Source organism: Tursiops truncatus, chromosome 20, assembly GCF_011762595.2.
Source record: "Tursiops truncatus isolate mTurTru1 chromosome 20, mTurTru1.mat.Y, whole genome shotgun sequence".
Taxonomy (NCBI): domain Eukaryota; kingdom Metazoa; phylum Chordata; class Mammalia; order Artiodactyla; family Delphinidae; genus Tursiops; species Tursiops truncatus.
This window is the reverse complement of record NC_047053.1, coordinates 20197541-20219819: the sequence shown is the minus strand read 5'-3', so window position 1 is coordinate 20219819 and position 22279 is coordinate 20197541. Positions and strand designations below refer to the sequence as shown.

At 51.5% G+C, this 22279-nt stretch overlaps 1 long non-coding RNA gene across 1 annotated transcript in view; it reads left to right on the top strand.

The window, feature by feature from the left end:
- LOC141277392 (uncharacterized) overlaps positions 1-19420 on the top strand; it is a 95054-nt gene extending 75634 nt beyond the window's left edge. The window contains exon 3 of the long non-coding RNA XR_012328723.1: positions 17583-19420. This is a non-coding gene — a long non-coding RNA (uncharacterized lncRNA). The remainder of the gene's footprint in view (positions 1-17582) is intronic.
- Positions 19421-22279: the final 2859 nt, after the last annotated feature.

Genomic DNA, 22279 nt, shown 5'->3' with positions numbered 1-22279 from the left:
TCTACCATAGTTAATTCTCCTCCATTGCAGTTGGGTAACTTAAAAATCTCTACAAAAAATTATGACACCAAACAACACTCAGGGAAAAACCCCACCCCAATTGAACAATAAGCCACTTTCATCTCTCCTCATCTCCTCCAGCCTCTGTTAATGCACACACTTGTTTTGCCTGGTTGTAACCAACATGCGAAGACGTTTTCTGCTTTTTCCACTTAATGGTATTTAATATGAATGTTTCTTTTGTGTACACTTAGTCTACAGAGCTGTCATTTTTAATAACCATAGCACATTAATATGACCACTGTTTGCTTACTGCTATTGTTGGGCATTTGGGTGATGGCCAAATTTCCAATCTTGCGAACAGCGTTGCCATGAACATCTTTGTTAAACTCCCTGTTTTTCTTCCCCTTTAGGTTATTTCCCAAAGGTTGATTCCCACAAGGAGAAGTACCAGGTCAGAGGACACGAACATACTGCAGATTGCTTTTCCCAAGAACAGACTCGAGTTATAGCACTGCCACCAGCATGCGCAGGGATGGGACCATGCAATGGGGACAAGGACTTCTGTTTCTTGGGACTAGGGTCAGCCCCCAACTTGCTGTGTGACCTTGGGCAAGTCAGTTCCTCTCTCTGGACCTAGGTGTTCTTGTCTGTAAAATGAAGGAGTTGGGCAGGATGATCTGTGTTGGTGGACACACCAGGCCCCTTGACTGTGGGCTGGTTTGATTGGCGGACATCGGGGTCTCAGACTCATTGGGATTGGGATCCTTTCCTCAGCAGTGAAGACAATGAGGGGATGACTTCCTGTTTGTATTTTAGATGGATTGTGTTGTGAGTATGTGTGGGGGTAGGATTCCATGCAGTGGTTGCCTGGTGCAACCAGCTGTTTAGCTGTACTAGCTGTTTACACTTGGCATCCAGGGTTGACATCCATGCCATGCTGCTCATTACCTGTTTTGAATTTCATCCCTGGGCACAGAGGAAATGTTTGAGAGTCATCCAAACTTGATACTTGTTGGCTTTGTGGAATTTGAGCAGATGACATGATATCTTGGAACCTCAGTTTCTTCATCTGTAAAATGGGAATAAAAATACCCACTGTATAACATTGTTCCAGAGAGTTAAATGAGGTGATACATGTAACATAGTATGACAGTGACTGGCCTGCTGGAGCACTCAATATGAGTAATATTTTCCAAGGACCCTGTGCCCTCCCTAGTCTGGTGTGATGCTTCTCATGCTGGATGTCCACAAGGCAAGTTATTGCTGCTTCCTCTTCTCTAGTCAGGATAAATTGGGCAGGGTCCTAAAAAGTGCCTTATCTTCCTCGGTGGGTAGCCCAGCCCTGGCCTTCTCTGGATCTGTTTACCATGGGCCCCGGGCAGGGCTGACCATGCTCACCCTCCTGCCAACCTCCCTCCTCTCTGTACTCACTGACCCCTCGCAGATCCTCTGGGCTCCAGGGGCACTTGGTAGAGCCAGAGACTGACAGGGCAGCCAGTATGAAGGCAGCCTGTGCTGGATTCTCTCCCGTCTCCAACTTCAATTCCAGGCTTTGATCTGTGTTCCATCCATACCTCCTCAGAGGTCCCAGAGCCTTTCCTGAAACGTCTAGCTTTCACAATTGGGATCCGCTGGAACTCTCTCCAGCCTCCCGGAGAGCCCAGAGCCCAGCCTCAGAGCCAAGCCCCTGCCACTGTGACTTGCCCCTCCCTCCTGCCTTGGCCACGAGCCCACAGCCAGGCTCTGCTTGGTCTAGCTGCTTGGGCTTTCCCCTCCATTCATCAAGGTCTGTGGATTTTCCCAGAATGCTTGCCTGCCAGCACCTCTCTCCCTTTCTGCCCCTGCCATGGGATTGTCTGCCTGGGGAGAGAAACTGATGGAAGAGCCTCCTGGGGGTAGCCCACCCACTAGGAGAAGAAGCCAGGTCCCCAGGCCAAGAAGCTTTCAGGCCAGCAGGTTTGACAAGGGAGGTGGCCTCACTCTGGACAGTAAACCATGGAAGGAGTTGGGGGAGGTGAGTGGCGGGGAGCAGGGGGACTTCTGGGTCTAGGGCCTGCAGAGGACTTTACCCATCTCTTGGTGAGTTGTCAGCAGCATGGGCAGTCCCCTCCTATGCTGTTCTGTTGCCCAGACAGGAGGAGGTTTCCTACCACACACCAGGAACTATGCTAAGTCCACGGATGGATACCAAGGGGGCCACCAGAGGCATTGTACCTGCCCCTCCTTCAGGGATGGGCTGTGAGGCGTGGTCTTAAGGCTAACGTCCCCAGGGGGGCTCAATGCAGAACCCACTCCCCACCTGCCAGTCTCCCTAGTGAGATGGGCCGACCCCCTGGTGGTTAGCAGCCCCAGGAGAGAACAGCAGAGGTTTTCCTCACTTTCCCCTGGAGTCTAAGCCTTCCCGGCCTCTTTGCACACACTTCCTCCTTCATGAGCGGAGAGAATTTAGGGGAAAAATTTACCCCAGTCTCGCCCTGTCCTTTCCACCCTCCTTGTTAGATTATGGCAGGCAGGAGCACTGTGGAAGGCGCCCAAGCTACCAAGCTGTTAAATCCTTGTGTCCTTTGTGGTTTCATTTCTTCCATCTGTAACACGGGGACAGGAAGGCACCTGGGTTCTTGGCTCTCCCAGGGAAAATGCGCCCTTGCTCCTGCAATCTGGATGCCTGTTACTGCAGTTCATTTGCGGGGAGGAGAGGGACTAGGGCCTCTTCGCCTAGAGACCTGAGTTTTTCCAACAGTGAGCCCAAGGCAATAGACTCCCATTCCTAAAAAGTGTCTTCCCAAGTGATGGAAACAATGCAATTAGCAGCCTCTTTGTTCAGGGTGTTAACACGTTTCTTCTGAACACACCTTCTTCCAGGTACAGCCCATCATCTCTGGGGTGCTAGCAGGGGGAAGGCAATTAGATCCTCATTACTGTGCAATTAATTATGGCTTGAAAACTGCTTGAGGAGGCTGGGAGGAATTCCTTGACAGCACCAGCCCCAGGAAGATGCCTGGTTTAGGAGTAGGGCTGAGCTAAGCCTAGTCTGGGGGACTGGAGAAATGGCCGTGGAGCCCAGTTTAGGGTATTGCAGAAAGGCAGATCTGGGCAACTCCCCGCCTCCGCTCAAGAACTTTCACTGGCTCCCTAGTCTCTATCAAGTCAAGACTAAACTACCTACTTGAACATTCAAGGCCATCTATTATCTGGCCTAACCCATCTTTCCAGAGTTATCTTCTATCACAGCTACACACAGTCCATCTTCTGAGCAAACCCAGGACTCATGTGACTTGGACGCACTTTCCATGTCTTTGCTCACGCTCTTTCCCCACCTGGGATGGCTTCCGCCTTCCATCTCTGCCTGCTGGAAATCTCTCCTTCTTTTAGCTTGAATGGCATGATCATCACTGCAAATACCTGCTCCTCCCTGGAGCCTTTCCTGAGGGCGAGAGGGGTCTTAGAAAGAGTAAGGGCTTTGGACTCAGAAAAACTTGGACTCAACCAGTTAACCTCATAGAGCTTCAGTCACTCCGCTCCCCACCCCCAGTGCAAGGAGAACACCAAAGCCTGCCTCACAGACAATGTGTGCCAGGCATCCAGCTGGGATGGGTCTCCTTGGCACCCCCTCAAGCCGTGGCCAGCAGCCAGCCTTTGCCTCTGGGGTAATGACGGCACCTCACATAGGCCCTGCTGTTTTCAAACTAGTTTCCATCTTTGGTCCCCTGTGTCCTTCACCTCAGCCCTCAGAGGTGGGCAGATGCACCCTGGACACAACTTCAGAGGCAGTTGTGGTGGTTCATGTGTGGTTCTCTGTGAGGGCAGTACTGCCCCCTAGGGGGCATTTTGGCCCACTGACCTGCTGTGAGGGTGCCCTGGCATCTAGTGAACAGGACTGAAGATGCTTTGTGTCCTGCCAGATGTAGGTGAAACATCCGAGTATATTTGCTGAGGCTAGAACTTAACTGTGTGTTACTTATGTTTCCACTATTTGGGATCATGTTTTTATAGATTTATAAATGTTATATGTGTGTGTGTGTGTATGTGAAAATAGACATTTTCTAGGAATGTAACCACCAAGTAAATGGAAGGAAGATTGGACTTTGTTTTGATGAGCATTTTACTAAGAACTGTTTGCCAGTTGGAAAACCATTCTGTGAACGGCTACATGGCTCATGGTGTCACAGTCCTGAAAAGAGCCCACTGACCTGCGAGCATTTGTGGTTTTGTGTATGAAAATCATGAATGTGCTCAGGTGCAAGAGTTAGACTCCTTTATGTGTCTTCATGGGTGGTCACGCTCAAGCATTCACACACTGCGATACATATTATTTCATTGTAACGTCCCCCCCCCCCGTTTATATTACAATTAGGGCATTTAAAGTTACCTACAGAAGTAGGTTATATTCTCTGAATTTCATTTCATTTCAAGAGGGCATTCCAAAATGTTTGTTACAAAGAGGGATGATGATAAACCTGAGACTAGCCCAGCTGGAAGAATTCCTGGTTGGGCCCATCCCTGCGTGGTCAGGGCCGGGGCCAGGTGGCAGTTCTGGGGCTGCTGGAGGGCCAGGTTGTTGCTTCAGATCTCCACCTCCCCACCCCTGCACCTCTACTGCTACGTGTGTGTGTGTGTGTGTGTGTGTGTGTGTGTGTGTGTGTACATGTGGACCTTCTGGAGTGTGTGCTCCAAGGGGAGCCGGGTTGCCTGTGCTCCTGATGGCAGGAACGTGTCTGTGCTTGGCCCCTTGAAGACACACGCCTGCCCCTGTGGCACGCCTGCTTCCAGGGTTGTCAGCCGCTTCCACTCACAGCTGCAATCTTTCAAGCAAGAGGGAAGCATTTGCTCAGCTTCAGGGGGAGCCTGCCTCACAGCCTTCCTGGTCGCGGCCTGAGAAGTGACAGCCGTTCCAGCTAAGGGGAGGCCTCCCGCCCCGCCTGCCCCTGCCAGCCGCCCTTCCCCAGGCCACCTGGCCCAGTTCCCCATTCCTGTCACACCCCTCCACTCCCCACCTCCGCTCAGGATCAGCCCTTTAGCCAGAAAAAGGATCATCAGGGCTCCTGGCTTCAGCTGAGTGTAACCAGGAGGAACCCCACCTCTACCACATCGGGCCCTCGGGTACCTCCTTTCCCCTCGAGGGGCCTTCGTTTCCCCATCTGCACAATCCAGGTGCTCCTAGGCTACAGTACTTTGTTCAGTCTCAAGTCTTCCTCCCATGTCCTTCTCCCCTCTCTTGGGCTCTCAGGCCGGGCTCCCTGGAGTGTATGGAGTGAATTAGCTACAGAGTTGATAAAGGGCTTCCAGAGGCATATTGCTTCTTCCCCCACCCCAGGCCGGCTCCTACCCTGCCAATCCATCTTCAGGGCTGGGTTGGTGTTTGCAGCGGAAGGTGCCTCCTAACTTAGGAAGTTAATGTCCCAGAATGGCAGTGCCCGCCTTCTGGGAGTGCAGGGCCCTCGTTATCCCACAGCTTATTAACTGGTGGCTCTCAGGTGATGGCTTTGGGGGATGAGGGTGGGGCTGGCAGCCTCACTGCTTATCAGTTTTCAATCTCTGAATAGTGAGGAGTCTGTTTTGGGGGTTAGGAGAGCAGGGCACCGGGGTGGGGCTGGGAAGTGCTGGGAATATTAGTACGTGTTGGGGTGGGGTGGGGGGGTGTATGTGTGTATGTTTAGGGACGGGCTATGGGATGAGGGATTTACACAACTACTTGTGGATGATGAACTTGAGCTCCTTCTCAGGCCTGGGCCTGGACCGGGTCAGGGCCCTGTCTTGTGGCCCATCATTTGGGGTTGGACCAGCGCAGGCAAGAGTCACTGAGGGACTCCTTTTCCTATGCCCGGGGCTCCTGGGCCTGGGTCTGTCTGGAAGCAGGACCTTCCAGACTATAACCTGGAGACCTTGTCCTAATCAGCGGATCTCTCCACCCAGCCCCTTCCTCTGGAGAGGAAGCATGGGGAGTCCTGCTCTGTTTCTGTGGGCTGTGGGGCCTGGGGCTGGTGGTCTGGGGTGATGCAGTGGTTTGAGGTGATTGAGACAACGGCCGGATCACCTGAGTCAGGTGCTATAGGCTGCGTGGAGCTGCTGCCCTGATCCTCTTCACAGATGATCTCCGTGTATTTCAATCTGAAATAGCCTCTCACCCCTCAGAGGCAGCAGGAGAGAATTCCAGAGGAAGGCCCTTGATGCTTTCTGAAGCCTAAAGGCTGGGGGATCCATTCATCTAACTCTTGGGCCCATATTGAAGGGCACATGCTTCTACTAAAAAATTATTTGTGGGGCTTCCTTGGTGGTGCAGTGGTTGAGAGTCCGCCTGCCTATGCAGGGGACACGGGTTTGTGCCCCGGTCCGGGAAGATCCCACATGCCGCGGAGTGGCTGGGCCCATGAGCCATGGCCGCTGAGCCCGTGTGGCCGGAGCCTGTGCTCCGCAACGGGAGAGGCCACAACAGTGAGAGCCCTGCGTACCGCAAAAAAAAAAAAAAAAAAAAATTATTTGTGGTTGCAATTTCAATTTAACTGGGCATCCTGTGTTTTTATTTCCTAAACCTGGCAAACCTGGAAGGCCACCTGGTCCATTGAAAATGGGCAAACTAGGGTGATGTGCTTTGCCCTTGGGTGTGACAGGGTGTGCTCCTGAGTGCTCTCATCTGTAACTGGGTACCCTGGTGACAAGGTGGGAGGGTGAGGAAGACCATGAATTTTAAGGCTTGGGTCTGACAGCCTCCTAGCCTCCTCTTCTGCTCCTTGTGTATCCCATGAGCTCTGAGAAGGTCTGGGCTGAAGAGGTCTTTATGGGTCACATAGGTTTTCAAGCCCCATCTGATCCCCATTCCTGGAAGGATTGATTCCCCAAGCTGGGCTCAGGCATCTGAGTGGTTGACAAGTGGTGAGGTGACTCCAAGCCTCAGCTGGGACAGGGAAAGGCAGATCTAGCCCGCTGTCTCCATTGAGCCGAGGAGGGCAGGGAGGCAAGGCCACACTGTGAACTATGACTTCCAAGCTGGACCTACAGGACCTTGGTCCTGCTGCCTCACCCCCAGGGTGAGCCACGGGGAGAGGTGCTGTGAGGAACTGAATACGAGAGGGCCTGGTTGTTTTAACAGGACTTCTTTATGCCATCCTAGGTCCTACTGCTGGCATTAGGGCCAGATGGAGTCATTCGTGGTGTGCAAAGATGAGGTGTCTGTGTCTGTGAGGCCAGGGCTGTGCAAAAGCTCAAGCCCTTCATCTCACCATGCCTCACCTCTCCCCAGACTGGATTCGCTGCTCTTGCGAGCCCCTTCCTCACCACCTTGCATGACTAGTTCCCACCACAGGTCTTGTCTATACCATTGCCCCCCTTTGTTCTGCCAGGCCCTTTTTCATTTTTAAATCCTGGACATAGCATGTCAGAGCTCAACCGTGCATCCCAGTGCCCAGTGCATTGCATGCAGTAGGTGCTCAATAAGCAGCTGCTGAATGGATGGCTGGATGGATGAAAGGACACTGGAGTTAGAGTCAGGAGACCTGGATTCTGGCTTCAGCTTGACCACTAACTGGTTGTGTGGCTTAGGACAAATCACTTAACCTCTCTGGGCCTCCGTTTTCTACTCCCTAAAGCTATTCACACAGATGAAAAGAGATAACGAAGATGATTTATTCCCTTATTAATGTGGTCTCTTTGGCCCTAAATCCTCAGGATGTTTTCTTCCTTTCACCTAACTGCATGTAACCACAGGAGAACTTGTGGCCACATCTTGTGTGTGCCTTGTCTTCCACAAAGGGCAGGGTCCAGAGATTCTGCCACCCATCCACAATGACCACCTGTCCACTGAAGTTCCCAATCTGTACCTCCAGACCTGCCTTCTCTCCTAAGCTATTCTAAGGCCTGTCCATCCATTACCAGAAATTCAATATGACAGAATCCAAACTCTGCATCCTCTTCTCCAAACCCACTCTGTGTTCCTTCTTCTCAATGAATGACCCCATCATCCACCCAGTTGCCCCGTCAGAAACCCAGGGGTCAAATTGTCCACTCAGTTTCCACCACCCACAGTTACCAAGTCCTGTTGACTTCACTTCCTCATCTTTTTTCCACCTGTGCCGTGGCCTCTGCTCCATCACACAGACCTTGGCCACAGCCTCCTGTCTGTAGTATTAACTCCTTCAGCCTCATTCTGAAAGGTACATCTGATTCCATCCCTTCCTCATTTAGAATCCTTCAGTGTCTCCCTATGTTTCTCAGGGTCAAGTCCAAACCCTCGCACTGTGGCTTATGTACAGCCCGGTGTGTTCTGCCCCCTGCCTACCTCTCCAGCCTCAGCTTTCAACGTCTTCACCCACTTCAGACTCCTGACTCCACTGTTCTGAATGAACTGCCTACAGTCTCAGGAATTTGCAGTCCACTTTCCCACCTCTGGACCTTTGCACGTGCTGCTCCCTGCCTCTTTACTTGGCTAACCTCAATTCAAACTTCAGGTCTCTGATTTCTGGAAGATTTCCCTGACTTCCTGAAGCTCCCACCCTCAAGACTTGAATAGGTGCTCCTTCTGTACGAGTCTACAACACCATACTCGTACCATGATCTTATCATGTCTCCTGTTACTGACACTCACCACAGTGTGTTGTCACATCCTGTGTGTCTTTCCCAGCAAATTGTGGGTTCCTTGAAGAGACTGTGCCTGATTCATCTACGTGCCCTCAGTATCTGTGCCAGACACAGGATAGGAAGAGGCAGTAGAGCACAGGGGATTTAAGAATCCAGACTTTGGCTGAGCCCCATCCAATACACGTCTGCACGTGGCCACTGAATGCTTACAATGTTGAGCGTCTACACTGAGAAGTGCTGTGAGTCTAAAATTCACACTGGGGGCTTCCCTGGCACTCCAGTGGTTACGACTCTGCACTTCTAATGCCCTAGTTGGGGAACTAAGATCCCACCTGCTGCTCGGCCAAAAAAACAAACAAAAACAAAACAAAACAAAACCAAAAAAACCCACATAAAATTCACACTGGATTTCAAAAGCTTCGCATGAAAACAAGAGTGTTAAGTATCTCATTAATACTTTTTTATATTGATTATATGTTGAAATAATAGTATTTTGGATATATTGGGTTGAGTAAAATATCTTATTAAAATTAATTTCACCTATTTATTTTTACTCTTTAGAATGGGGTTCTTAGAAAATGTAAAACTACACACACGGCTCACGTTATACTTCCTCTGGACAGCACTGCCCTGAGCTAGACCCCTAGGTTCAAATCCAGGCTCCATTACTCACTAGCCATATATAGCCTTGGGCAAGAAGTTTAGATGTTCTGTGCCTCAGTTTTCACAGCTGTAAAATGAGGATAGTATTAGAATCCTCTGCATAGGGTTGTTATAAATATTAAATGAGTTAACTGGTGCTTTGCAGATAGGAAGTCCAATATAAATATTAACCATCGTTCTGATTACTCAATTAATTACTCAATTAATATTTGTTGAATAAAGCATTGAATTTCTGAATCCTAACCTCCTTACCTCCACCCTATCCCTGCAGCTCCGGCTTATCTGTCATTCAACATTTATTCAGCAAATATTTATTGAGAAACTGCAATGAGTCAGGCACTGTGATCGACACTGCAGGCAAGGAGGAACATTTAATCGATCAATTAATTGATTCAGTGAATCTTTGTGAAGCATATCTTTTGTGCCAGCTGCTGGCTGGGCTCTGGGATACACAGAGGCTAAATGCTGCCCTCCAGGGCTCTTGGGCACATGATCTTAGCAAGGTCATGGCTGCACTGTGGGCTGTGTGCTGGGACAGTGGATGCACAGGGTGATGGAGATGACGGGGATGAGCATCAGGAAATGCTTCCTGGAGGGGATGACTGATGCCTGGGCGGCATCCGTCCAGGCAGAGGGAGGCCATGCCTGGGAGAGGAGAGACATTTCCTCCATCATCCATCAGATGCTGAGCAGAGAGAAGCAGGGTCACAAAACTTAGCCTGAGACGTGCAGCCACATCAGTATCAGTTGAGGCGACTGTTTGTTCCTAAGTGGACAAGCCAGCTGGTTGATTGAATTTTTCACTCATCATTAGGATGCGGAACAGAATCTAGAAAACACAGCTCTCCAGCCAGAAGCCTCGGCACCCCTGGGTTTGAGTTTGGGCCCCCAGATGGCAACACCCATCCAGCCCCCCTAAACACTAGAGCCAGACTCCTCTGCCGTTTAGTGCACAGCTGGTAAGTTAAAAGCAGTTTAGCGATAATTCCATCTCCACACTGAAGACTTCCAGAGACTGTTAATGAATTTAAATGCTGGGGATTTTCTCTGATGCCTCATTGCATATGCTTGTTACATTAAGATGCTAATAAGGGATCTGTTGGACAGAGGTGCTAGAGCTGGACCAGGGACCAGGCCCAGTGGCCTGGGTGGGGTTGCAGGCTGGTCATTTCTTATTAGTGCTTAATCAGTGAACTCTCCAAACAGGTTAACTGGCCTTGGCTTCCGTGGGGACTGAGACTCAGCCGGCGCTGGGTCAGCTGGCTCACAGAGGCCTCTTCAAACAAGAAGGCTAATGGGCGCAGGTCTTATTATGCAAACAGGGAAGTCTCTGTAGGGCTTGAAGGCCTGAGGCCCCACAGAGAGGCTGTGCCTTCCTCAGGGACTGAGGGGAATGCTCAGAACACAAGTTGAATGGAAGCATTGATTGTCATCTGTTCCATCACTTGGGATGGAGGATGGAGGGGGGAGATGGAAGATGGAAGGAGTGGGTGGAGGGAGACAGAGGAGGGGTGAGAGAGATGTTTACCCTGGCACTGAGTGGCAGAGGTGCTTCGAGGCTGGGGGATGGCCAGGCTGACCCTTGGCGCTGCCCTTGGGGACGGTCTCTCCCCCATTTCACAGAAGCCAAAAGGGAAAGAAAGAGAGAGGCAAAAGACCCAGGAGGACTTAGACTTGCAGCGAGGTTAAGGATGCCGACTTTTGGTGCCAGACAGCTTGTCTCGGATCCCAGCCTGTCTCTACCACTCACGAGCTGTGTGACCTCGGGCCATAAGTGACTGAAGGACTCTGTGCCTCAGTTTTCCCATTTGTAAAATGTGGCTAGTAATAACACCTGCTTTATTTCAGTTTTATTTGTCACTTATACCTCACTAAAGCAGAAGAAAGTGTAAGAAGGAAAGGGTGAAATGAGTTAATGTATGTTCAGTGTCCAGAGTGCTGAAAGCACTTACTCAGTATCTTAGAATTATTCCTCTTAGCAGCCAACATGGCTGAAGTCCTCCCTGACCCATTTTCAGGTTCTGCTTCTAGAGAAGAGATTGAGACCAGGGATGCAGAGAAGCAGGGGCCCTGCCTGGAGGTGCTGCAAGGCTCCTCCCTCCCTGCCCGCTCCCCCGGAAGCCACTTCCTTCGGCTTCCTGCAAATCCACTGGCAATTTTGTAAATTTGTTTAAGGATTAAATTAATAAGCTGCTCTTTCTTGGCTTCCACAGCTGTACAGACTGGGGCTCCTGTGCCCTGGGAAACGCCTTCTGAGGCAGCGTCTGGAGGAAGTAAAGCCACTTCCGAGCTTACCTCCTCCTCAGGGGCACCCCCAGGATTGACCTCTGTCCCTCCTTCTGCATATACACTGCTCTCCCAGCACTGACGTGTGCAATTGTGACAGAGGGCAGGGGACCCTCTCACCGTGTGAGCCTTTTAAAAAAAATTTTATTGGAGTATAGTTGATTTACAATGTTGTGTTAGTTTCAGGTTTACAGCAAAGTGAGTCAGATATACATCTGTCCACTCTTTTTTAGATTCTTTTCCCATATAGGCCATTACAGAGTATTGAGTAGAGTTCCCTGTGCTATACAGTAGGTCCTTATTAGTTATCTATTTATATATAGTAGTGTGCATATGTCAATCCCTATCTTCCAATTTATCCCTCCCTCCCCCGCTTATCCCCTGGTAACCTTAAGTTTGTTTTCTATCAATACATTGTGTGAGCCTTTGTGAGTCCATATCTGCGTGTTTGTCTTCCTCCCTCAGACTGGGTTCTTGACCTCAGAACTCTGCCTCTCCCATCAGCCTGGGAGATCCTCCAGGGTAGGGTCTTTGTCTCCTCCATCAGATGGCACTTCTTGGATGGGAGCCTCCCACGCCCCCCAACAGGTAGCTTTGGGGCCCAGAACCCCTGCCCACCTGTCAAGTTCTTCTGAATCGGGAGGAAGATGAGGGGGCAGAGGAAGGAGGGCTGGCAGGGCTCCTAAACCACCTTGTTCTAGAAATTCTAGATGGGAAGGATCTTGGTGGTTGGATGTGAGTGTGTTCTATCCACGCCACCCTTTCTCCACTTTTAGGGCTGACCGCTCCCAGGTGGAACATAGGGTGACTTTGCTGGGTGGAATGGGGTGGAGGAGGGCTCCCCAGGATGGACAGATGCCTCCCACAACCTCAAGCTGGCCCCTGTGTACCACCTCCAGCCCCCAGTATGGGGGGGTGTGCTTCAGGGGTAGAGGCTTTCATGGTCTCGATGGCTCATCTCCCTGGTACCACCAGGGCCTGGGCTGCCTCATGGTCCTCAGTCTCCCCTCTCCCTTGCCCAGCACCAGGCCTCTCCCAACCCGGCTGGGGGACCTCCCTGGTAGCTGAGCTCTGTGAGCTCGGGCTGGAGTGGAAGGCGCCAGTGGTCGGGGATGGAGAAGGAGACCCTCCTCCTCTCTGCCCCCAGCCCCGGGCTGAGGCCATGGCTGTGGGCTCCCCTAGGACCGTTCCATCTCTGCTGTCTCTGCCTTCCGCTCCTTCTGCCTCTTGCTACCACATGAGCCTCGTGTAGAGTAACTGGAGCTGGAGAAACGCCTGCATCCATCCAGCTGCCGCTGTGCTCCAAGACTTTGATTAAGGGTCAGCGGGTTAGCTGGTTGCCATTCAGCATGCAGGCGAGGCTGGGCATCACCTGATCCCTCTCCTCCCCTAGGCAGTGGCTCTGCTGGGAGAACAGCAATGAAATGAGGGTGTCTGGAGGCTCAGGGAAGAGAGAAAGTGGGGCCCAGAGCCTGTCCATTAGATACCAAGTCTCCCCTGCCCTGACTCTGTTCCTGTACACCAGGGGCACCCCAGCTAGTGCACCCCAGCCACTCCCAGAGATCCTCAAGCTTCAGGAGACTCACAGGAACCAGCTCTGACCTTTCTGCAGAAGTTCTGATGGTGAGCATCCAGGCTGTGCTTACATGCTTCCAGGGATGGGGAGCTCACTTCCTATCCACACAGCCCATTCGTTCCAGAGTGGGACATTTCTGTCTATTAAAAGTTCTTTCAGGCTTCCCTGGTGGCGCAGTGGTTGGGGGTCCGCCTGCCGATGCAGGGGACATGGGTTCGTGCCCCGGTCCAGGAGGATCCCGCGTGCCACAGAGCGGCTGGGCCCGTGGGCCGTGGCCGCTGGGCCTGCGTGTCCGGAGCCTGTGCTCTGCGACGGGAGAGGCTGCGGCAGTGAGAGGCCCGCGTACCACACACACACAAAAAAAAGTTCTTTCTTGTATCAAACTGGAATCTATCTTTCGATAACATCTCCTCCCTGGCCTGTTTCTGGCCTTTGGAGACATGCAGACTAAGGCAATCTCTTTTCTGTGAGTGGCCTTCAAGAATTTTAAGGCAGAAGTGTTTCCTTCCTTCTGGACAGCATCCTCTCTTTGCTGTCTAGACACCTCACCTTGCCTGTTGCTCTCCTCTAGATGCTCCTGTTGGCTTTGGAGTCAAAAGCCCTTGGTCCCTGCTCTGCCACGTAGCAACGTGGTGCTCTTGGGCATAGCATTTCATGTCTCTGAGACTCAGCTTTCGGATCTATAAAATGGGGACAAATTGAGTGAGAACGGGTGTGAAGTGTCTAGCACAGTGCCTGCCACAGAGCAGGTCTGCAAGGCTCCATGGTCCCGTCCTCTCCCTTATCCAGGAAGTCTCCTTCTCCCCATCCCCAGCCTCCCTTGGAAGGCCCATCGTACCCCTATCCTGCCTCTGTCCAGCCAGGCTTCCCCCATCTCTCCTCTCCCATCTACAGGCAAAGGAGGCAACCCTGTGCTGCGGTCGAAAAATGGCCCTGGTGGTAAGAGTTTTCCCTGACATTGAACTCCCTCCTGCCACTGCAGCAGGGTGTCGTTTCCTCTGGCCGAGGCCTCCTGGAGAGAGTTCTCCGAGGATTTCTGGCTGCCTCCACCTCCCCACCTTCAGCTCCTTTTCCCCCTAAGGAGTCCCCGGCCACCCCCCTGGCTCAGCAGGCACAGGGCACACGGCTGGGGCACTATTTCAAGACTTTGTGTTTCCGGGGGAGGTTCTAATTACCTCTGGAGACATGTCTGAATTACAGACCCCCACGGGTGCATGACACACACTATTTATGTTCTGCCTTCAGTAATTGTATCTTTGGTGAACTATGCAGTCTTGTGGAAAAATACAAGTCTGGCAGTGGAACGAGAGATGCTGAGAAGGTCTCGGCTGCCTCCCAGCCTGTGTCCACGAGCTACACGCCCAAGTCCTCACCAGAGGCCTGCGGAGTGCTTTGGCTTGGTTTCCAAGGTGCTTCTCACGTGGCTTCCATCTTCCACTGTCAATGTGGGACCCCCCCCCCCACAAAAGCAGACCCCAAGTGGAAGATTGCTTAATGGTCACAAACCCCTGCCGTCCTTGCACGCACACTGTTCACTGCAACTCCCATTCATAGAGGAGTCTGTTTCTCCAAACCTGGGTGGCCTGTGATTGCCTTGACCTACAGGATGCAGTGCAAAGGGTGTTTGTGATCTGAGGCCTAGGCCTTAAGAGGAGCAGCTTTCTCCTTTGCCATCATGGGGTATTGTCCTGAGGTGTCATGCATGGAAGCCAGTCTAGCTACTGCAGGATGGGAAGCCCTGAGTGGGAGAACAGAGTCTCCTGGCCATGGGCCAGCACCACCAGCCTGTCTGATACGTGGGTGAGGCCAGCTTTGACCTTCCAGCTGGATGTAGCTGAGAGACTTGGCCATACCGCAGAGGATCCACTCAGCCACCCACAGAATCGGGAGAAATGAGAAATCGTTGCTGTTTCCAGCCATTTTGGGGTAGTTTGTAATGTAGCAATAGTACCTGAAACAGAGTCTGGCGCAAGTGCTCTATTTGGGAGGCGATCGCAGGAAGCTCTGAGGAGTGGGGAGGTGAGACGGGGGAGGGGAAGCCAGGCAGGTGTGTTCATGCAGCGTGGCTGGGGCTCAGCCTCACAAAGGGACCCTCTGAGACACTGTGCCCAGTGTCCCTCAGATCGGTCCCACAGAGCAGGGAGGAAGGTGGGGGGTTTATCCCCATCTGTGGTGGGTGGCCTCCAGGCTATTAACTCCCTGGCATTTTGAGCCTGCCCTGCACAAGGGCTGGCACCCCCTGGGGTCAGAGACCTCCCACAGGCTGTGGCTTAGGAAGCAGCTGGCATGTCCATCTGGAGGTGACCTCTGGGGTTGGCTGAGGGGATGTGGGCATGACCCCAGCTACTTGAGCAATCAGTATTTACTGAGCACCCATCATGTACCCAGCTCCTTCTAGGCTCTGGGAACACACTGACGGACAGGACAAGTTCATCTGCCCTCTGGTGGCTCATAGTCTGGAGAAAGAGACAAACAAATGAGAACAAATTCTCCATGGGGACAGTGCTGTCCCTTAGGGAGAGCTTTGGGAATAAGTGAAGGTGTTTTGATGGTCACAATTACTATAGAGGATGCTGCTGGCATTGAGTGGGAAGTGCCGGTGATTCCTAAAGTCTTACAAACCACATGGGAGAGTCTTGCATAACAAAGAATTACCCCGCATCCTGCCTGACTTTCAAATATCCTGGTTGACATTTAAATAGGTGAAAACCTGTTTATAATTATTTGAGCCTGGAACCTAACTCTGTTTTGTATATAAACATAAAGCATTTGTGTCCTGAATTTCCAGGAATACAACTACCGCGTAAATTGAAGGAAGACTGTATTTTGTTCTGTTGGAAACATTACCCAGAGTTATTCATCATTTTTGGAAAATCACATTTCCGATGACAATGCTCTTTGTGGTATTTGAGTCCCACCCATAACCCCTGAATGTCAGGCTGCATTTGAGGCTGCGGCCCTCGCGTTGATCCAGCATGTGGGTGCAAGGTTCTGACTTTTTCGTTATGTCTTCTCGTGTACTTGAACCTGAGCATTTACATATTGAAATACATTTTTTATTAGAAATGATCTTTACTTTACTTTTGTATTATAGTTAAGACATTATGTTGATTTATTTTCAAACGATGTGTCTAGGAAGGTTATACGGTCTATGAATTTCATTTCAGGATTGTAAAGAAGCCATTGCAAGCTATTTGTTTTAAAAGCAGGGGATATAGGGCCTAGAACTAAAGGAGCATTTCAAGCCGATAGCACTGCAAATATGGGGATTTGGGAAACAGAAGGAGGAGAGTCTTTCAATGGGGAGTGGGCCCCTGGGGAGGTCAAGGATCAGGGAAGACTTCACAGGGGAGGTGACACGTCAGCAGGTCTCAAAGGATGAATTCACAGAGCTCCCCTACACAGTTCTGAAGGGTGGACGGGCAGAAACTCAGTGAGCTCTCAGTACATGTCGGTTGCATGGATGAATATTTAAGTTGTTTCACAAATGAACAAATTGCAAATTGAAGCTTGGAGAGGTTAAATGACTCCCCAGGATCCTAAGCTCTGAAGTCAACTGAGCTTATCACATATTCACCTAGCAAACATTTTGGACCACCTACTACATATCGAGGGCATATAAGCCCTGCCAGTTGACATCTATTTACTGAACATCTACAGGGTGTCAATATTGGGGCTATAAGAGAGAATAAGACAAACCTTCTCACTGTGCAGAAAATCAGCATGGAAACCGGGATTTCTCAGCCTCGGCTCTACTGACATTGTGGGCTAGATAATTCTTTGTTGAGGGGAAGCTGCCCTGTGCATTTTAGGATGTTTAGCAGGGAATGGGGAAGAGAGTCTCCTCTGTTATCATCATTGTCATTGTCATTGCCATTGTCATCATCATCAGCATCACTTCTGATTACATGGCACTTCCACATGCCAAGCACTGCTCTTTACACGTGTTGACACATTTACTCCTCTCAACCTATAAGGTAGGTGTGATTATTTCCTCCATTTTACAGATGGGGAAACTGAGACACAGAGGAAGCCGCACGAGCAAAGTTCTCGAGCTCGTCATGTTTTAGGGGCCAAATGATGGTCAGCGTCACTGGAGCAGAGTTAACACGGGGGAGCGTGGTGGGGAATGCGTTGGGGGCCAGGGGGCAGAGCATGCAGGGTCTCGGAGGCCGTGGGTGCCCTGGAGACTGCACCCCTTCTCCTCTGTGGCTGGGAGGGTGGGCAGCTGAGCTCTCTCAGCTGAGTCCTTTGCTAGGAATTGTGGTCAGCTGAAGAGAGCTGTCTGGTCCCCTCAGGGTAATGCCCTGTGCCCGGGGGAAGACAGCCCATAGCCATGACAGGTCAATGCTGGGTGTAAGGCTTGACCTCCCTTCCTGGGACGCCTCGGAAGGACTATCCTACCCCAGCGCTCCCAAGGGATCGGCTGAGGCCTCTGTTACAACTGTATGGCAGCTCACCTTTTCCCTTCCTTCCCCAACAGGTCCCGATCCTGAGAGCACACCCCAACCAACTTCCTGCACGCTGCTCTCCACCTCAGAGGCTGTCCAGGGAACCTGATCTGCAACATCATGGTCAGGTACTGGTTTATTTATTCTAGTTGCAACAGAAAGCCATTGGGGCATTTAAATGCGGGCAGAGTGTGACCTGAATTACACTCTAGAAAGTTTGCTCTGGCCGCTGTGTCAAAGAGCAGGGGTGGCAGTGAGAAGGCCAGCGGGGGACAGATGTAATAGTGCAGGTGAGAGGTGAGTGTGGGGCTGGAGCAGTGGAGATGGTGATAAATGGTCAGTTCCTGGATATGTTTATTTAGGAGGCGGAGCCAATAGGACTCTCTGTCGGGTGTGATGGAAAGAAGAATCAGGGATAACTCTGGGTATCTGAGCCTGGTGGATGGTGGTGCTACTTGCTGAGATATGGAAGCCTTTATAGGGAAAAGGAGTGGATTTGTGGGGGGATCAAAGGTGCTTCTTGGACCGGCTGAGTTTGAGATGCCTCAGATATTCAAGGGGAGATGTTGAATAGGCAGTTGGGGAAGTGAGTCTGCAGATCAAAGGAAGGGTCACAGCTGGAGATACAAGGGGAAGGCCGTCAGCACATAGATGGCGTGTGCAGTGTGAGGAGACCAGACCCCCCGAAGAGAGAAGGTTCATACACAGCATAAGGGGGCTGGGGCACCCCACGATTTAGGGTCCAGGCGGAGGAGAAACCTGGAAAGGTGATTCAGGAGAAGTGGCCCTGAAGGAGGAAGAAAGGTAAGTGAGGTGTTGTCAAGGAAGCAAGAGGAGCAATCATTTCAAAAGGAGGGAGTGGTCACCTCGATGAAGACTTCTGAGAGATGAAACAAGGCGAGGACAGAGACGTGACCATCGATTTCTTTTAGGTGTAGGGGATTGGTGACCTTAACTGTAGCTGTGGTCAGTGGACAGGTGGTGACGAAATCTGCTTGGCAGTAATGAAGGAACGGGGACGAGGAGGTGGAGAGTGGACATGTACAACTCTTTGGAGGAGTTTTTCTATGAAGACAAGTGAGGGAAACAGGGCAACAGCAGGAGGGGATGCGGGGACCATGGAGGCATTTTTAAGATGCACTGTATTAAGGCATGTTTGTGTGGTGATGGAATGTTCCAACAGAGCGAGAAATGACGATGGTGCAGGAGAGAAAGGGGACCACAATAAGGGCAAAGTCCTAGAGTTGGCAAGAGTGGGTAAAGATAACTCACAGCGGGAGGTTGGAGGTAGATGGAGACTCTCCTTGTGTAATTATGGGAGGGAGGACAGACTACGTGGGTTGAGATGCAGGTAAGAAAGGAGGAATTGGTAGGAGGAATTCAAGGCAGATCTTTATTCCTGATTCTATTTTTTTCCTATGAAATATGAAACAAGATCATCAGGCGAGAGTAAAAGAATGAGAGACGCATTAGAGATTCAAGGAGAGAAGGTGGGAAATGGTGTTCTCAGAGATTAGGGAAGTGAATTTTCCAGGGAACTATAGTAGGATTCCCGGGCAGTTTTGAGAGCCCATCAGTATGAAGGAGGTCCAGTCATGATGAGTGCCTGATTGTCCGCGGTGGCTGTCAGCTGTTCGGTGCTAGCACAAAGTGGATGGATCGCTGGGTTTAACCAGAGTCAGGGTCTTGCCAGGTAATGTGACAAAAGCAAAGAAGGACGAGGGTGTTGGGGGCACTTGTGGCGGGATGGCTGGAGTGCTGACCCGTGGCATCCAGGCTGGTTAAGGGAGGCTTCATCCAGGGTGATGGATTTGAGAAAATGGAAGCGGTCTCTATGAGCGGTCTCCAGGGTGATGGATTTGAGAAAATGGAAGCGGTCTCTAGGATGGGGGCATCAGAGTGGGTGAGATGGAAGGAGAGGGGTGACGGGCAGAGTATTTTCAGAGATGTTTATAATCAAGATTTCAAGGGAGGTGCAGATATGATAATATAAGGTTTAGAGAATGAGCATATGATGGGAAGGTGGAAGGAGATCAAAAGAACTGAGAGGCCAGTGCATTGCCTCGACCCTCTTCATGGATGCTGGCTAATGACAGGTGTTTGATGGAGAAGGTGGTGAGGCGAGTGCTCAGCTCCTCAGTGAGTGAGGGCTGTGAATGATTGCAGCTAGCGGGGAGGCAGGCGGTAGGTATCTGATGCCGTGCCCTTCAAAGATGGTAAAGCAAGAAGCCAGGGAAATTTCTGGGAAGTGAAACTTAGGAGCAATGAGTGTGAAAGAAAATAGATGCCACTTGAAAGGACTGTAGGAGAACCTGTGTTCTCAGAGGGGAGCCAGTCCTCGAGCAAGAAGGAGAAGGGAAACTTCAGAGAAAGCCGGGGATTGGGTGTATTTGCTAATGACCAGTGGATCCAGAGGGCTGGGAGTCTGGGAAGGGGTGGGAGATAGGGTCCGACTAGGGGGTGTGCAGGACAATGTTGGGATAAGCCCTAGGACCAAGGTGGGGGATGCCAGAGACCTGGATCCAACTGGGGACAGACTGCCTCAGCAGGGGGATGATGTGTGGGGTGGGGAAGGGAGGGGGATGAAACCCATCATGGCATTGGTCCTGGAGGCCCAGGTAGCTCTTCTGTCCTGTAATAGGGGATTTGGGCTTCTGGGGGATGGGCAGAGGCCTCCCTGGGGGCAGCCTGTTAGGCCGATTTAGGGCAGCTTGCAGGAGGGGTCCTTGGAGAGCAGTGGCAGCTAGAAGCCACATTTCTTTTTCTCTTCTCCCTCTACCTGAAACTGGGTTTTCTTCAAGAATACTGATAACCCTGCAGCCCTTTGGAGGGGAGGTGACCTTTTCTTTCTCTCACAGGTTACCTATGGACCTGGGATGGGATCCTGGGGTGGGGTCTGTCTCCTCCTTGCTTGAGGGCTTCAGGTTCCCCACCAGAAAGGGCTGACCTCCAAAGCGCTCAGCAGTGAAAGCTGGTCTTCCCAGGTAGTGGCCGGCGTGTCCAGCGCTGAGTCATGGGAGAGGAAGCAGATCCCTGCCCGCGAGGAAGGGCTCCAGGGCTTGGAAGGGAGGTTGTTCAGGTGCAGGGCCGCAAGTGACCTGAGCGAGCAGAGGAGGCTCGTTGGAGAGCTGAGGGCCTGGAGTCTAGCGAGGAGAGGGCAACGGCTGGCAGAGCATTGGGCTCTCAGGGGTCAGGATGGGTAGGAGGAAGGGCCAGAAACTCTGACCCCATATTGGCCACATGGTTCCCTCATTGATCTGCAGGTGGCGAGAGTCACGAGAGCTGAAATGAGCAGCACCTGGTCAGACTGTGTTCTAGAAAGTTCACCTCAGCAGCATGGGTGGGTGAGGGAAGGGGAGCGGCACCCACCTGGAGAGAGGGCACCAGTTCAAAGACTGAATCCAGAGCTGCGAGTGAAGCTTTTGGCTCCTGCCCAGTGGGCTTCCATGCTCCATGCAGGTGGGGGCCGGGGAAGGAGCCCTTTTCCTTGCTGAGCGGCTTCCACATGCCTCTTGGCTCCCTACCTGCCTTCTCCTAGGGTTCCTTCCCAGCCTGGAGTCTCACTCCCAGCTGCCCCTGCTACCCAGGAAGGGTTTGGGAGCCGGGGTTGGCTGTTGCTGTCCTCCTCAACACTCTTGGAATCCTGGGGCTCCATCTCTGGTTTTGAGGTGGAAAAGAAGTGGGGGGATTGCTTGGGAACAGGTCTCTGGGGCCCTGGAATCCAGAGTCAGTCTTGCCAGGGGGACCTTCTGTCTAGGATTCAACCCCTCCCAATGTCCCTTAATCCCCAGGGCTGGAGCCAATTTGACTGACTATTTCTCTCCGGCATAGCCAGAGGCCTCTGGGTGCAGACGGCTTTGCTTGGATCTGACAGGCATGGGGTGATTGCCCCCCAGGGTTACACCTCTCAGATGGTCAGTTCCTCCCTGACCTCAAGCTCTCCCCACTTTCATGGCTGGAGGGTGAAAGCCTGACTCATAGTGGGGCATGACTTGTGCCAGGTGACACAGTTTCTCCCTGCTGACCCCGGAATTAGGGAAGGCTCTATCCTCCAACCCACTTTCTGCTCAGCTTCGGAGGGCCAGGTGAGCGTAGGGGATGCACAGTTCCCTGGCCTGGGTTTTAATCTCAGTTCTGCTGCTACCCTTGTCGACATCGCCCTCATCTCCCCCGGGCAGGAATCATGTCACCAGTGTCCATTCCTGGGTACCTCACTGCAGCACCAGAAGGCGTCCTTTATTTGTGCCCATTTCACAAATGAGGAGACTGAGGCTCAGACAGGTGAACTGACTTTTCCGAGGCCATATAAGTGAAAGAGGTGTGTTTGAAAACAGACTCTCCTGGCTCCAAATCCAGTGTTCTTTCTGCTGCCTGGGGCCTTGGTCCTCCCATCTGGTCAATGGAGGAGTCTGGACTGTTAATCTAGAAATGTCCTCCCTGGTCTAGGTTTTAGGGTATCTCGGGGGAGTGACATGTTCGGGAGCAGAGCTTGTTATGGGGGAAGGGAGTGGAGGGCATGAAAGGGGCAGGAGAAACTTTCCAGCTGGGTCCCCCATTCTCACATTCAACTCTTGACATTTTTTTTCAAATGAGTTTATTTCTCCTGTCTCAGAGCTACCCTGACAGGTTCAAAAGAAACTGTTCATCCCGTAACTTTAAACTTGGTCCTATTACCAGACCACACTATCTGCAGCATATTATGAATTAATTAAAAATAAACCTGTAATTA